Raw genomic sequence first — 14726 nt, 5'->3', positions numbered from 1 at the left:
TTAGCTCTGTTTTTGATGCTTTTAGACTGATGGGTAAAACCTGGGATGTCTGTCCTTAAGACGTGAAGGTTGACATTTGGAGACTGCTCTCTTCTTTCTCCTTCTCACTGATACAGCCAATCTTTCTAGACTTCCCTTGTGGGAAAAGAGGGGATTACTGTCTGCTTTGAGAAGCTTTTAAACATTCTAACTGAACTGCCTTACACGGAGGAAACCTTAGTTTTGACTGTGGGTTTTATTCCATGCTCACTTGACTGCATTGCTTTTGGAATTGTGGTAAGGCATTAAGTCACAACCTTGAGAACTCATGGCAAAGGATACCTGTTCACGTCATGCTAACACAGAGAAGAGGGGGCTGAGTCACAATGTCTCCTCTCTGAATTGTTTCTGAAAGTTTTTTTTTTTTTTTTTTTTTTTTTTTTTTTTTTTTTTTTTTGCTTGTTTGTTTGTTTGGTTTTTCAAGAGAGGGTTTCTCTGTGTAATGTAGCCCTGGCTGTCCTGGAACTCACTCTGTAGACCAGGCTGGCCTCGAACTCAGAAATCCGCCTGCCTCTGCCTACCAAGTGCTGGGATTAAAGGTGTGCGCCACCAGTGCCCAGCTCTGAAAGTGTTTTTGTAGTTTCTATTTTTTCCCTAAGGATTCAACAAGGGTTTTATTTTTCAAAAGTGTATCTCTTTAGATCGTTTGATTTTTCCTGTGTTTGTTTGTTTGTTTGTTTCAGAAAGGGTCTCACTATGTAGCCTTAGCTAGCCTGGAACTCACATTGTAGAACAGGCTGGCCTCAAATTCGTAGAAACTTGCCTGCCTCTGCCTCTTGAATGCTGGAATTAAATATTTGCCCTTTTATTTTAAATCTTTTAATTAGGTCAATGTATTTATTAGTCAGGGTTCTTTAGAGTCACAGAACTTATGACGTGTCTTTATATATTAAGGGAAACTATTGGAATGGCTCACAGTCTACAGTCCAACTTACCTAACAATGGTCAGCTGTGAATGGAAAGTCCAAGAGTTAACCCACAAGGCTGGCTGTTTCAGCTGCTCTTTTGCATAAACTGGAATCCTGGAGAAGTAGGTTCCAACAGATGTGCTGGCAAGAAAGTACAAGCAGAGAAAGAAGAGTGAGCCTTCCTTCTTCCACTGTCCTTATGTAGGCCTCCAGCAGAAGGTAAGGCCTAGATTAAAAGTATATACCACCATGACTAGACTTGGAACTTGCATTGTTATAAGCTAGTCTTGAACTCAGAGATCTGCCTGCCTCTGTCTCCTGGGATTAAAGGCATGTACCACCACCATGCCTGGGCCTAAGCTTTTCATGGCCACTGTGCCTCAAGATCCAGATCAAAAGCCTGTCTTCCAGCCTCAAGGTCTGTATCATGGGTGTGCCCTCTACTTCTGGATTGTAGTTCATTCCAGATGTCATCAAGCTGACCACCAGGTATCGCCAGCACACTCAATGTTCTCACAGTTTTGTGTTTTCTATTTATGATGTCACTATTTCTGCCTCCATGTGCTCCAGGCACACACTTTACCAATTGAGCCCCACCCCTGATCCCAGCCATGACATTTCTGCAAAACTCAGTATAGTTTACCTGTAAACTATATTATATTAATATATAATGATTTACATTAATATTAATTTACATTAATATAGGTAATATATTTCCTGTCTATATTCTAAGTCTGTTCATTTCCTTAGAGCAGCACTAAATTTGCTCTTCTATATCTTGTATTTCTGGAAACCTAGAATATAGTTCTAAAGACTCGACAAGATCCAAGCTGAAGACTCTGGGGAAACATTTCACATGTATTTTTTGTATATTCCACAATATATAATCTAAGGAGCATGTGAGATTATTGTTCCCCTAGTAATGAAGGTAAATTTGATAACTTAAGATGGCAGATCAGTGGATATACTTTCCACTTTTAATTAATAAGCAGTTTGTGGGGCAACACTGTGTCCCTGTATAGATCTCTTACTACTCTTAGCCTACTGACCCATCGTCTATTAACCACTTCTGTCTAAGTCAGTAATAATATTGTGGGTTAGAAAATTAAGTTTCTAACCACTCTATATGTATTACCTAGAGTTTTTGTAAAGAACCACTTTGCTTAGCTCTCTATTCTTTTATGAACATTATTATTGAATGATGCAGCTTTGGGTTCCCTCTCCCCCCAAACCCCGTCAGTATTATAGTTTTTGATTCTCAGGTCACCAGATTTGGTTGGTGTGAGCAGTTTAAATCAGCTATGGCTCTATCAATCCTGGGGTTGTCTTTTGCTTTCTAGTACAAAATATTCCAAGAGCATCCTGTATTCTCTCTGACCACTCCTAGAGCAGCCATCTATTTCCAGGATCCTGGGAATTTTACCTGCATCTTCTTTTCCTCACTTTAAACACATCAAGAGTCATCACTGTGTTAGATTACCAACAGGCTCTCAGCCTGCTCATCAATCAGTGCTTGGCCTTTCTGTTGCTTGTCCCAAACTCTTCTTAACACAGTCTATCCTAGTGCCTTGATCTCTAGGCACTCTGTGTGGCCCTAAGGAGCTCTTTCAGTCTTTCCCCATGCTGTCTCATTTGAGGGTCCCCTGAGCCAAATTGAAAAAGTCTCACAAAGCCCATGGGAAGCTGGTGGGAGAAGCCTTTGAAGGGCAGGACTTAGAGGAAGAGATGGTATAGCCTCCATAAGCTGGCACATCAGAACTTCCTCTGCAGATGCCTCATCTCCTCCCTGCTTGGCTCTTACCACATGCTCAAGGCCTGGCTGCTTTGTGCTCCTACTGTAGGACAGAGGGGACTGCAGAGGGAATAGGGGCTATGTTTTACTTTTGAGTTCAAGAAATCTTTTTTTTTTTAAAATAGAAGTAAAAAAAAAGAAGAAGAAGAAGTGGAGGTTCCTATAGGTTCCTATCCTAAATGTAAATGAAAAAGTCTATAAATACGAAACTAGAGTATAATCCAAGGTGACAAGTATGATTTTGGAATCCAGAATATGTCACCAGATTGTGTGTGTGTGTGTGTGTGTGTGTGTGTGTGTGTGTGTGTGTGTGTGTGTTAGTAGTCTAAAAACTTTGAAGGGCAAGATTTAAATTCAAGGGGGGTGGGGTTGTTGTTTGTTCTTTGTTTGTCTAAGGTTGTTTTGTTTTGTTTTGTTTTGTTTGGAATGTAGGGTGGTGGTAGGAAAAATGGCCCAGCAGCTAAGTGCACTTGGTATTCTTGCTAAGGACCCAGGTTCAGTTCCTAATGTTCACATGGCAACTCACAGCTGTCTTTAACTCCAGTCCCTGGAGAGCCAAGATCTTCTTCTGGCCTCTGTGGGCACTGCATGAGCATAATGTACTTACATGTAGGTAAGACACTTGCAAACATTAAATTAAATAGGACATTTGTTGTTTTTAGAATACAGAGACAGCTAATGAAGAGAAATAATCTCTTGTCAGGTAGAAAGTAGAAAATAGTTCTGAGAAAGCAGTTTGATTGCTGAGAGTCAAACTGAATTTAGTTTATGCAATGTTTGTAGATCCCACTAAAATAATCTTTATATATTATGCTATATTTATATATGTATCAAGAAGCTGTCAGTAATTAGAAAACTGAGTAGTTTTATATATGCTATATGCTAAATGTAAAAATGGACACCTAGAAGATATAAAGACCAAGAAGATAACCAGAATCTTCCACCCAGACAGAGGTAAAGCCAGGCTCTATTAACGATTAAGAATAAAAGCCAAGGAAAGTAACACACACCTAAAATGCTAGCACTTGTGGGGCAGAGGCAGAAGAATCAAGATAATAAACCAAGGCTAGCCTGGTTTATATTGTGAGTTTGAATCCAGCCAGGGACCCTGTCTCAAAAAGAAAAGAATGAAAAGCTTAAGAATACATTTTCCAAATGAGCTGTAAATGGTCTCTAGAGAGACTCCTTGAGCTGCAGTTTTCTTGAATAAAACATGACTTACCCAGGAAGGTTAAGTAGCCAGTATATAGGTATTGAAGGTTGCTCTGTTCTCCTGGTATGCATGTAATGGATCCAGTGTAATGCCTGGCTGTAAATGTGATCAGAAGTAAGGTTATTTGAAACATCTTGGAAGAAAGAGAATTACTTCTTACCAAATAAGGAAATGATAGATTTTAATTCCTTGGGGGTTTAACAGGAGAGGAGGAATGGAGGGTCTGAAGAGAAGACTTTAATGCATGCCGGGCTGTCTCCAGGTCTTTCTAGCCCTCTGCCTCAAGGGGCCAGCCAGCACCCTTAAGACCTTGGCTTGACTTGAGTTTTTGTGCTAGTCTAGGCTGACTCTTTCCTGAGACACAACACATTCAAGAGTACATACTTTAACTATGTGCCTTTCACTACAGAATTATTGAAGCAACTTAAAACCCTAATGACAATAAATGTCAAAGGAGTTTGGGCTGTGGCCCAATTTAATTTGATCACTCCGGCTTTTTCTTAGATGCTGCTTTATAGTTCTCTGAACTAGCTGGGGTCAGTGGCAGAAGCTAGCAATTCCAGTTCCCAGGAGGCTGAGAGAGTGTGATAGCCCAAAGTTTGAGGCCATCCTGGTCTACATAGCCAGTTCTAGGTTAGCCAGGGCTATATAAGGAGATTGTTTGAAAAAAATTAATTGGGAAAATAAAAGTGAATTTTAAAAACTGAAGGTTGTTACACTGTAGACTGGACACAATGTTACCATTAGCAGCTTGGACTCTTTTCTTCTGAGACTGACATTTGGTGATGACTCCCAGCTGCTAGAATTTTACATCTTTCATTCTGGAGTCCATGATACAATAAAATAACCACTCAAAGGAACTTTCCTAGAGAGGTAGGAGGATTAACCTTTCTAGTCTTTCACACAACAGTTTTACTGTATTAAAGAATACTAACCAGCCTTGAAGGAATCGAAAGAAAAGGCTGTTCAAGGACCTTCCCAGTCCTAGCTCTGAAATACTCAACCCAGACACTGAGAGTCCCCTTGTAGCATTTACTGTTGTGCACTGCAGCCCTTGGGGAAAGTGCAGGGTGCTGCCCTCTTGCAGGCTGCCTCTCCCTGCAAGGGTCTGCTCTGTGTAATTTTCTAAATTGAAAATGCAGTCTTTTTCTCTGAACACCCCCCACCCCTCTGAGGGCAGTATATTGATAGTTCAGCAGTATGCAATGAGCTAAACCGCCTGTCAGTCTGTCACTATGACACAAAAGCAAAGGTCAGGAACAAGTCCCCACCATGACCCACAGCAGCTCTCAAGCCTTTCATAGCAGACTATTGTGGAGAGCGGACACTTTAACATTTTTAAAGGGAACCAGAATTATCATTCCAATGATAAACTGCCATATAAACAGACATTCTCTTATGAGTCACTGAAGTGCAGGTCTTAAGAGGTTATGTATTCGGTCTCGGTGTTTATTAAAGAGAATGAAGACAGATAGATCAGAGAACAAATCCAACATTGTACATCAGAAATGCCAAGCACAACAGAATAAACTTCCAATATTAATACACAGGCTGTATAACCCACAGGGCAAAGCCATGTTTTATTCAAGAAAACAACAAATCAAGTAATCTCTCTATAGAAAACCATTTACAGCTCATTTGGAAATTAGATTCATAATCTTTAATAAAGGCTGTTTATACCCATGATGAAGGAGTTTTGAATAAATCAAACTGAAAGCAATGATAAATTAGCCCCTCGGCCACTGCGTGTTTATTACACTGTAATCATTCAGACCCATGAAAGTCAAATTTGTTTTGCCACTTTCCTAAATTCAACCCAAATGAGCTCTTGGTTCTTACACAAAACCAATTTATATTGTCAAGTGACAGCAAGAAAAATTAATATTATACTGCTTCTCCTTATCCAAGGGGACTTTACCAAATGTAAGTAATAATGCACTCTGCTTCTGTGCAGAAGTCCATTATTTAGATGTAAATTCTAAACATATGCTCTGATCCTCTTAAAATGGCAATGAAACAAGCTGACCCTAGGGAACATGTCATACCCAACCAAGATGCTAAAAAGGAAGCCCAGGGCCTTGCTTAGAACATAAAGAGCCAGGCTAGGATTTTATGGAAAAATCCTGATGACAAAGCCCCTTTTCATTTAGCAATCACAGCTCATCATCACGGACTCGGTGGCTGGAAGCTGGTGGAGGTCTTGCTGTCTCTACTTGGCACTATCAGCTGCAGAGCAGAATGGCAGGATTCTGCCTTGACAGAGCCACCATTTGGGCTGAACATCCCTGCTTCCTGCTACAGACCTTCCTACTGATCCACTCTCAGTTCCTGGGATGGCAGCTTCCCCAGGAAATACAAAATACCTTCTTCTTGAGAGCTACATACCCCCACATCTTCCTCAGGGGTAGGACTAGGAGGCTTCCAAGACACCCGGTCCTGCTATGTCCACCTGACTAAATAACATGACGATATTTTTCTTTGCTAGAATATTTGCTGTTTGGAACGCTATCTGAGGCCACGTGGGACAGATTGGAAACAGGCTTTACATCTGCCAGGCACTTTCCTTTCATTCCACTGTGCCTTGTTTTCCGTTGAGAGGACTGAAGGGAAGCGAGCTGCGTGATGATTCCTCAGGGGGGAATGTGGGGGAGGAAAGGTAAACAGTGTGTGTGAACTGCCAAGAGCTGCCCAGGACCAAGAAAGGAGCATTCTCTCCGTCTCAGTCACCGGGCAAATATTTACCAAGCTGGGACTCTGTGCACAGCACAGTAAGCAGCGGAGGATGACTTTCAAGGACCGAGAGAGTTCGGCTTTTCGCCTGGTTGAGCGGGCAGGAACAGAGAAACAGATCTCGGAGGCAGGCAGCCTGAGCTGGTGTGAATCCTTCGGCAACACATAAATAGCTGTGGCCTTTCAGTAGCTTCTCTGAGATTCGATTTCCTCATCTATAGTGAAGGATAATAATGTTTATCTTGGAGTGTTACTAGGAGAATGAGAGAGTTAGTGCACGTGACTAGGTATCAAGTCACCCTCTCGCCACCATCCTGACCTCATGGTCCCAGACCTTATACTGGATAGGACATTTGTCATCCGTCCAGTACTCTCCTTTCTCCAGGTAGTCCTATTTCCACATCATTGTTGTGAGGCCTAAGAGAGCAGGGCTTGTAGCTTGCTAACTTGCCAGCTCCCTCTGGCTCCTGAACCATTCTGAGATGAAAGAAACACATGGCTCTTTCACTCTTTCCCCAAGCTCTCTCTCCTCTCTGTTGCGTTCTCTGCTGCATTCGGGCTTGCAGCCAGAAAAAGCCCACATTCCCCTCCTTGCTATTTCTATACCTCCATACTCCTCAGCCATACAGAGGGGAAGAAATCAAGGCTGTGACAGCAGCATGCTTCAGTAGCCCCAGCAGCCATCCACAGTCCCTTATGAGAAAGGGGACAGGCCGTCAGCCAGGAGTTTCCAGCTACTCTGCAGCATCCCCCTCCCCAAGCCCCTACTCCCGGCATTAAACCAATTCGGTGTTCTGAAATTTGTGGCATTTCACAAGTACCATGCAGAGACATTTACAGAACTGAGCTAGCTTGGTCCTCCAAATCCAGACACAGGCTACATCCTCTCAGCTCCAGCTTACAATGTAGAAACTGGGGTTCAGGAGGTTAAGGGGCTCATCCAAGTCACATCCAGAAGGCACTTAGGCTGGGATTCAAGGACCCCTGGCTGTCCTGACTACAGGTTCCACACCCCACACCCCCGAGGCCTCAGCAGTCTTCCTCTCTAGCAGGTGGCAGGGAGGGAGCTCACTCATGGCTTTGCGTTCATTTTTCTGTTGGTTCCGTTCTGTTTTCTGCGTTCACATTGCTTCAGCCTAATGAACCAATATCATATTATGCATTTCTCACTCTGCAGACATCTACTTGAGACTGGTGCCTGCAAATCCAGAGTTACAGCATTGCACTGACAGATTAACAGCCTGGCTTGGGCGTGAGTTTAAAATAGAATCTGAGATGATCTAAATCAAGGATCCTTAAGCAAAAGTTCAAGGCAGGAGACTTCTGGGGAGACTGCCGAACCCTGAATTGTACATACATATACATATGTATATGCATCTTCCTAAGACAAGAGTCCAGAGCTTCCACCAGATTCTCAAAGAGGTTTTGAACCCCAAAGGGTTAAGAACTGGACATGGTCTAGCTAAACCCAGAGCCCATACTGCCAGGTTTGATCCTGGCTGTCCTATGAAGCAGCACAATTTGTGGTAGAGACATCCCAGAGCTGAATACCAGAAGCAGAATCTGAGCTCTGGATCTGGCAAATGTTTTAAAGACCCATGAATTATTAAAATGGCTTAATTGTCAGCCCTCACCAGAGAGTATCTGCTTTTTCCCTCATCGCTGAGCTCACAGCTGAAATTCTGGACTTCAATCTATCCTGTGCTGCAGGGCAAGGTCACTTGGCTCCTTCCTTGCTAGTCTAAAGAGAACTGGGACCTTGCTGCTGTGTTTGTGCCTGCCTGTTATGCCTCAGTTTACAAACCTGGAGATTCTGACCCATTTTATCTTCTCTGCACACTAAAATGCAGGCAGTTCTCCTGGGAGCTCACTGCCACACTAAGCCTTCACCGTTTCTTCTGTTGGGCACACTGACCTATGTTAGCCACGAGAGTTCCTAAATCTTTCTCTCTTACCAAAAATGGCCCTCCTGACAGGACACTGTAAATGAGAGGCCTGAAGCCAAAACTATCCTGTGGGCCTCAGGTAAGGCTGTGCTGAAGGTCACGCTGCCTTTGCTTTGCTGGCTGACCTCCATGCACAGCCCTGCATTTGGGAGCGCGTTTCTCAGGACTCTCATTCTGCTTTTATACCCCTTTCAAAGGTTCTACTTCACTGGGGAAACATCATTGTTTGTGCCAAGCTAGCTCTATTTAAAAACTAGATTAAACAGGAAACCTTCTTCTTTCTACCTTTTCCCATCCCCAGTCTTCGAAGATGATCACTGTTCAAGAAGTTCTATTGTAAAATGATGAAGTAGAACCCTTGTAGAATGAGAAACCACACAGTCATCTCTGCCCCAGCCTGTAGCCTACAGGTGGCTCTGAGCTTTGGTTGGGCAGACACATGTCACCAGCCACATGTGCAGAGGCATCTTCATCCCAGGTCAGAGGAACACACACCTTCTCCACTGTTACTCCCATTCATCTCCCCAAGTGGAGTGTGGCAGAAACCACAGCATAGGAGGAAGGAAAGAGGCCTGGCAGGGGACAGGATGCCAGGGGACAGGGAAATCCTGACTCAGGACCACAGAAAGTCAAGATTCCTTTGTCCCCTTAGACTTCATTTGCAGAACACAAATACAAAGGCAATAATAAGAGTCCCCTGATGGCAGCCAGGCATGGTGGTGTTATGCATTTTATAATCACAGGCTTAGCAGGCTGAGGCAGGAATACCAGAAGTTCAGTGTCGTGCTCATGCTGTATACTGACTTTGTGGCCAACCTGGGCTACATGAGACCCTGTCACAAAGCAAAAACAACAACAAGAATTCAAGATGGGAATCACAGAATTCTAAACCTCATGTGTTACATTGACGGGGGTGGAGGGGGGGCCTGCATGATCACTGTCACCCCGAAAACAACCTGCTTGCCAATCTGTTCCCAGAAAATTTTAGCATAACTCTAACCTGTAAAAATTCTGAAGACTCTGAGGACTCAAAAAGTAACCTAGAGGTTATGGCTGCCATCCCTTACTGCACCAGTCTTGCATAAGCACAGGATTGATGCCTTAGAGATATAATCCCACAGATGTGAGGAGAAAGACCACTGACCCAAATCATCATGGCCAAACTAATTAAAGCAAGATTTTGTTTATTCTGTTTCCAGGCTGTTTCTCTCTAAAGGCAGGGTTCAAGAGATCAGAATTAGATGTGGGTAAAATAAGGGTTTTTATAGTTGAGGAGTAGGGGGTTTCCAGATGTGGTAGGCGAACAGCCAAGTTACAGAAGCAGAACATAGCATAACAAGTTGGTCATAAAAGCCTCCTGAAACAAACACATAGGTGGTCATAATAAGTTATTCATAACAACATTTTAAAACAAGAGCATGATTGTCATTTCCCAGAACAGGTAATTCAGAACCATTTGTAGTTAAGGTTTCAGGTGGGTCATAGCCCAATCCTTGAAAAACAGAGATATAATTAAACACAGGAATGAATCTAGTTTGTCTTTACTATGAGATGGCTTCCAACCCTAAGATGGAGGCAGACTGGTTCATCAGAGACATGAAAGTATATAGGAAAAGTACTGAAACAAGCCATGAAGGCACCTATTGGATGTAATCAGGCATGGCATCAGAAAATAGAAAGTTCTGGATTGATTGATTGTTGTTCTTTTAAAGTATGATTTAGCTATAATTTGCCTCCCCTCTCCCACTGGAGTCATTTTCCTTTTTATTTGCCACTTAAAAAAAATAAATTTTAAAAAAATGTTTGTCAGAAAAGCAATGGCTAAAACCAATTGTAGTCCATCTTATCAGCCCTTGAGGAAAATGCTACCTCACACTTCTGATGCAAGCGTAGTGTTAACCACTAGGAGTGATGTACTTCTCTCTATCACATCTTTAATTCATGACTGTAGCTGAGTAGTCATCCTCAAGAGAGGTTTGAGAGGTTGATTGATCCTATGGGCACTCGCCTGGACCAGATCCCATGATGGATAATGCTCTTTGGTTTTGTTTTAATATATGAGAATAGTCCTGGTCCTCAATTTGAAGGCTTTCAAAGGAAGCCACTTCTCAAGCAGGGTTTCTGAGCTTTCCTGGGCAGAGCCTGCAGCCTGTTTGTACTGATGATACCCAATGAAGAGAACTGGATACTTTGATTCTGAATTTCTCTTTTAAACATCATCTGTATCTGCATAGGGCACCAAGATGGCTCAGAAGCAGAGGAGTTCACCAACAAACCCGATGAGTAGAATTCTATGCCTTTTTTTCTCTGTGGGTTGTTTCTCCAAACAGATGAAGAATTAAGTTGTAGCCTGAACCCACATTGAGCCAATATTTGTTTCCCTTCTGCTTCGGTGGAAGGCAGAAATGAATCTCATTTGAGAGAGCCTTGCCTTTACTCCCTCTGCTAAGAAACCCAAGGCTACTCCTAAAGTTAGATTAAATCATTTGAGTCCTCATCTTTTTAGAAGTTTCGCTTCTCCTTGGCCTTTCTTGAAGAAGTAAAAATTATCTCTCTTTTCCTTTCTAATGGACATGAAGCAAAGTCACAAAGGAGGAGTGAAGAAAAGGGAATGGTAGAAAAACTCAGTCTCTCCTCCGCCAAACAAGATGACCAAAGGAAAGAAGGCCAACGGGAAGAAGGTGGCCCCGCCCCCGTCATGGTCAAGAAACAAGAGGCCAAAAAGGTGATCAATCCTTTGTTTGAGAAAAGGCCCAAGAACGTCAGCGTTGGGCAGGACATCCAGCCCAAAAGAGATCTAACACGCTTCGTCAAATGGACCGGCTACATCAGGCTGCAGCAGCAAAAAGACATCCTCTATAAGCGGCTCAAAGTACCTCCTGCCATTAACCAGTTCACCCAGGCCCTGGACAGGCAAACAGCTAGTCAGCTGCTTAAGCTTGCCCACAAGTACAGGCCAGAGACAAAGCAAGAAAAGAAGCAAAGGCTACTGGCCCGTGCTGAGAAGAAAGCTGCTGGCAAAGGGGACGTCCCAACTAAGAGACCACCTGTCCTCCGAGCAGGAGTCAATACAGTCACCACCTTGGTGGAGAACAAGAAGGCTCAGCTCGTGGTGATTGCCCATGATGTAGACCCCATTGAGCTGGTGGTTTTCCTGCCTGCCCTGTGTCGAAAGATGGGGGTGCCTTACTGCATCATTAAGAAAAGGCCAGGCTGGGGCGCCTGGTCCACAGGAAGACATGCACCACTGTTGCCATCACACAGGTTAACTCGGAAGACAAGAGTGCTCTGGCTAAGCTGGTGGAAGCGATTAGGACCAATTATAATGACAGATATGACGAGATCCTCCGCCACTGGGGAGGCAACGTCCCGGGTCCTAAGTCTGTGGCTCGTATTGCCAAGCTGGAGAAGGCAAAGGCAAAAGAACTCGCCACCAAACTGGGTTAAATGTACACTAAGTTTTCTGTACATAAATATTACAGAAATATAAAAAAAAAGAAAGAAAAAGAAAAACTCAGAATCATGGTGAATGAACCAGCTATGTAGCCCCAAGTCTCTTGGGGCCTCGGTTTTTTTTTTTTTTTAGCGTGAAAAGAATATCTGGAAAGTTCTTCTTAGGCCCTTCAGAGGGCTCAGGATCCACAGAGAAACCAGAATTCTCTGTATCTAAAGAAACTGTTTGGCATCTTTGTCTTGTCTTGTTTTGCTTTGTCTTTGTTTGTTTTTTCAAGGTAGGATTTCTCTGTGTAGCCCTGTTCTGGAATTTGCCCTGGAGACCAGGCTGGTGTCGAACTCAGGGATCCACTTGCCTCTGCCTCCCAAGTGCTAGGATTAAAGACATGTGCCACCACTGCCCAGTGGAATTTTTTATCTTCTTTCTTCATCTTCTGTATTTCTTTTTAAGTAGAGTAGAACAAGATGAGCTCACACCACAAGGCCAGTGCTTTCTCTCTAAACCACAGGACTCATTTCTGGACGTTGCCATTTTTTCCTTCAAAGGTTCCAGCAGTCATCATGCCAGGTCTCTGTGAAATGAGGAAAAAAGACAACTTTAGAGGTGGCAGTGGCTGAGCCAGGCCAGGACATTGGTGGCTGAGAGGCATCTGTGCTCACTTCTCAGGATGTCATAATGGCTCCCTTCTCTAACCCTTCCTGGGAACTAGGGAAACAAAATGTTATTGATCAATCAACATTTTTCAAGTAAGAATTAAGAGTATAAAATTCCCCCCCCCCTTATAATTCTAATGGTACAGATCTTAGTTTTCAAAATCAGAATGAGAAAACCATGTTACCTGGATTTATCTGTTTATGTGTTTGGTGGGGGGGGGGACACGTGTGTGAGGCATATGTGTGAGGGTCAGAGGGTAACTTTCAAGAGTCATTTCTCTCTTTTCACTGTAGATGTGGAGATAAAGCTCAGGTCATACAACCCATGTTGCTTTGATTTCATTATTATTATTATTATTATTATTATTATTATTATTATTATTATACTTTGAGACAAAGTCTATGTATCCCTAGCTGGCCTGGAACTCTTCTCTTTATACAGATCAGGCTGAGTGCTGAGATTATAGGTGTGCATCAGAACACCTAGTCATTAACTAGGATTTTAAAACATGGTTTCATAGGAAAAAGTCATCTCAGAAAACTGCAGCTGGGCAGTGGTGGCGCACGCCTTTAATCCCAGCACTTGGGAGGCAGAGGCAGGCGGATTTCTGAGTTCGAGGCCAGCCTGGTCTACAGAGTGAGTTCCAGGACAGCCAGAGCTACACAGAGAAACCCTGTCTCGAAAAAACAAACAAACAAACAAACAAACAACCCCCCCCAAAAAAAAAGAAGAAAGAAAAAAAAAGAAAAGAAAACTGTAAAAATAAGATCAGAAACTTTGCTGTCATCACACCAGGTTGTCCCTGGATCCTCCATTCACCAGCTGTGTGAGCTTTCAGTGCCTCTGGCTTTGATGTCTCCAAGCTGAAATGAATAAATAAAACACGCCCCCATAGGGCGGGGCAAGGGGGACTGAAATTAATCATAAATAGTGCTTGACACACTGTCTGCTACATAGTAAATGCTCAGTAGGTTCAGTCATTGTTAATAGTGATGTGGCACTAACAATTCATGAGGAAAGTGACCCTTCTACTCCAGCAGAGCAACTGCTGCCCCAGGCTAGAGTGAAATGGAAAGAGCTCTATGGTCCGTATTGTGTACAGATGACACATTTCTTTGAAACATCTCAAATTATATTTTTGAAAACTTGAGTTCCTCAGACACAAAGAGAAAAGAATTCAAACAACTTAAAGAAGTAAGTTGTTCTTAAAGACTGAGAATCATCTGGGCCCATTATTGATGTTCCAGGTTAGTCTGGACTCCTACTCTCAGTTGGGACTGATATTGTGGGTGTAGCCAACGGAAGGGGAGTGATTAACAAGTAGGAGAGAGCCAATGAGGACTGTCAGAGGTACCATACGGCCTGAATAAGCTCTGTAATGCTCATTGGACTGAAAGTATCACTTATTCTGCTGTTGTCTCCACTCCCATTCCCATCCCTGGAAATCAGCCTCTGTTCCAGAGAGGGCCCGAGCAGATGACAGTGACTGACCCTGAACAGGGCCAGTGTCCTAGGGAAACAGCAGCCCTTGTTTTTACTTTAGGCATTCACACTTCTTGCAGATTTGAATCTATATATTCTCTTAGGACAGCGGGCAGCCTTAGAGGACCAAGGGAATGAACTCCCACATTCAGATCACCCAGGCTTCCGACTGGCAGATGTGCTATCAGGCAGAGCAGGGGAGAGTTCCTGTAGGGTTTGTTATATTCCTCAATCAACAGCAGATCCAATCTGGCCCCAACTCAGGCAGAACTAGCTAAGTACAGAAGTACAAAATGGCTTTATCAGGCCGGTCAGGGGCTGAACGATGAGACATGTCAGACTGGGATGACGCCAGAGCAACTCCAGCCTGGCTGCCTGGATGTGACATAAATGGACACAGAAATTTTACACAGGAAGAAGGGTCAATAGCAGGAAGTCAAACCTGTGTGGCCTCTTGGGTACAGAGAGATACCATTTGAATAGGAATAGGGAAAGAGGGAGGGAGGGA

The 14726-nt window shown here is 43.3% G+C and overlaps 1 pseudogene; it reads left to right on the top strand.

The window, feature by feature from the left end:
• The first annotated feature begins 11220 nt into the window (after positions 1-11220).
• Positions 11221-12075, top strand: LOC117717181 (large ribosomal subunit protein eL8 pseudogene; annotated as a pseudogene).
• Positions 12076-14726: the final 2651 nt, after the last annotated feature.

Source organism: Arvicanthis niloticus, chromosome 11 (assembly GCF_011762505.2).
Source record: "Arvicanthis niloticus isolate mArvNil1 chromosome 11, mArvNil1.pat.X, whole genome shotgun sequence".
In the NCBI taxonomy this organism is placed as follows: Eukaryota; Metazoa; Chordata; class Mammalia; order Rodentia; family Muridae; genus Arvicanthis; species Arvicanthis niloticus.
The sequence above is the reverse complement of the archived record's forward strand: the minus strand, read 5'-3'. Positions and strand labels throughout refer to the sequence as shown.